Genomic DNA, 2325 nt, shown 5'->3' with positions numbered 1-2325 from the left:
ATAGAATCATAGAATGGCCTGGGTTGAAAAGGACCTTAAAGATCATCTAGTTTCAACCCCTCTGCTGTGGGCAGAGTTGCCAGCTTCTAGGCCAGGCTGCCCAGAGCCACATCTCGATAGCTAGATAGATATAAAGATAATATGTAGGTTACGCTCTTCTATAAGGGTCAAATCAGAAAAAAGGATCTACAAGAGTAAATTCAGGCATGCTCTATTGGTCTCATACTCAAAGCTACCACATCTTACATGACACCTAAGAGGCTGGGAAAAGTTGTGAGCAACGTTTGCGTTACTATCAAGTAATCAAGTGATAAAGTATCATCTGTAAAAAATCTCAGGAGAAAATGTGCTGAAGGAGAAAAAGTACGAGCATTATTTTTCATTTCAAAGTTTATATACCAACTTCTCACAAATCTTTCCATTTTTTCTCTTTCTGCTCGTACATACTTCATTCACACAGGAAATAAAGCAAGACATGTATGTTCTTAGCCTATTAGTTACTGACAGCAGGAGCAAAGTCAGATCTTCAGACTTGGCTATAAGGCTTCATCAGTTTTGTCAAAAGCAAATTAAAAGTGAACTTTAGAGAAACAGCTGACAGCTCTTCTTCTAACAAAGCACAGAGAGATTACAACCAGCTGTTTGGCTGTGCTGGATGGTTTAATATTAAAGCAAGAGTTCCCAATTGCTTTCAAATAAGGTTAAATATTACACTGTGATTAGCGTGAACCTTCTGAAACCCTTCTCTTTTGATGTCATTTAAACAGATTGCCTAAACTCTACAATCAAATATCAGATAATATTAGATAGTTAAATTGCTATAGCTGCAACTTTTCAGAATGTTATGTAATCAAAATTTGCCCTGGGAAAGATGAAAAATTCCTCCTTTAGGTAGATACAATATCCTGTGACAGAGTTATAGAAAAACAAATTTTCCAGGATAACAAAGTCTTCAAATATTTTTTTACCAATAATTTTCAAGCATGAATCAGGTGCTAGAAATGAGAAATATCTCTATTTGTTTCTGTAACTACAATGCATGCTTTGATGTGTAATTTGTTGGAAATGGTTTACCCATCTCAGTGTTGAATCAAATGGGCATTTGAGGAAGCTCCAACAGTTCAGCCTGACTCCTCTTAGTAAGAACTAATATTAGGTTAGTGACAGGATAATCATGAACTCACATATAATTCACAATGGATAAACTGGTATTAAAGGAGGAGAGGTATTTCTTGATGCCTCCTACAGTCTTAATTTTCTATATTATGAGTGCACCACCCTGCCATCCATGACTGTCATCACCAGTGTTCCTTTTCCCTTTTTCTCCCCTTCTTTTCATGCTTTCTGAAAACATAGAGCAAAATCTTGCTCTGACTTTTGACAGTATTTGTATGACTAATTGCAAATGCCAAGACACAGCTGTTTATTCATTGTTAATTATATTGTTAATTATATGTGCTAGGACAAGAGATCACGAATGGGAACACAGGAGGTTCCCTGAGAACACTGGGCAGCACTTCTATGCTGTGTGGTTGACTCAGGCTGCCCAGAGGCTGTGGAATCTCCTCCTCAGAGAACTTTGGAAGCTACCTGGACATGGGCCTGGGCACCCTGCTGTGGATGTCCCTTCTTGGGCAGGGATTTGGCCAGAGGAACACAGATACCCCTGCCATCCTCGACTGTTTTGTGTGATTCTGTGTCTCAGCCTCTGGATTTTGCAGGGTTGGGTATCCTTTAGAGCCATCAGTGGTATGATCTTGAAGAAGCAGAGTTGAAATCCTGCACATTTACTCATCAGCTCCTATTTAATATTGTGTAGAAACAATTTAGCTTCCAGGATAATGCTATAGCTCTTCAGTCTGCACAAGATGCTACAGAAGGGATTATGTCCATAACTCCCAGCTCCCAGTCACTGCCCCTGGGTTCTTCTCAGCTCCTTCCTTCTTCCATTTCATGAAGCACTCATGTTCAAAGGACCACAGTTACTATCAAGTAATCAAGTGATAAAGTATCATCTGTAAAAAATCTCAGGAGAAAATGTGCTGAAGGAAAAAAAGTACGAGCATTATTTTTCATTTCAAAGTTTATATACCAACTTCTCACAAATCTTTCCATTTTTTCTCTTGAAGTAATGAAGTAAACTATTTTTTTCTCTTTATCTCTCTAATTTGGTTCACATTTCTGCTGCTCAGCTCTTGGACTCGAGCAAAGGAGCAGCTAACAATGGGCAGATGAGGCTGAACTTGACTTCTTGATTGTTGGGTATTCGTAGATTATAAGACCACTGGAGAAACAGTGTGTACTGTGTATCCTGGATAAGTTTTT

General features: G+C 38.6%; 1 protein-coding gene across 1 annotated transcript in view; it reads right to left on the bottom strand.

Annotated features, from left to right (window-relative positions):
- KANK1 (KN motif and ankyrin repeat domains 1) overlaps positions 1-2325 on the bottom strand; it is a 404522-nt gene that overhangs the window by 82726 nt on the left and 319471 nt on the right. The window lies entirely within an intron of this gene.

The sequence above is a fragment of the Meleagris gallopavo genome, chromosome Z (genome assembly GCF_000146605.3).
Source record: "Meleagris gallopavo isolate NT-WF06-2002-E0010 breed Aviagen turkey brand Nicholas breeding stock chromosome Z, Turkey_5.1, whole genome shotgun sequence".
NCBI classification, from domain to species: domain Eukaryota; kingdom Metazoa; phylum Chordata; class Aves; order Galliformes; family Phasianidae; genus Meleagris; species Meleagris gallopavo.
Note: the sequence above shows the minus strand (reverse complement) of the source record. Positions and strands in the feature narration are given on the sequence as shown.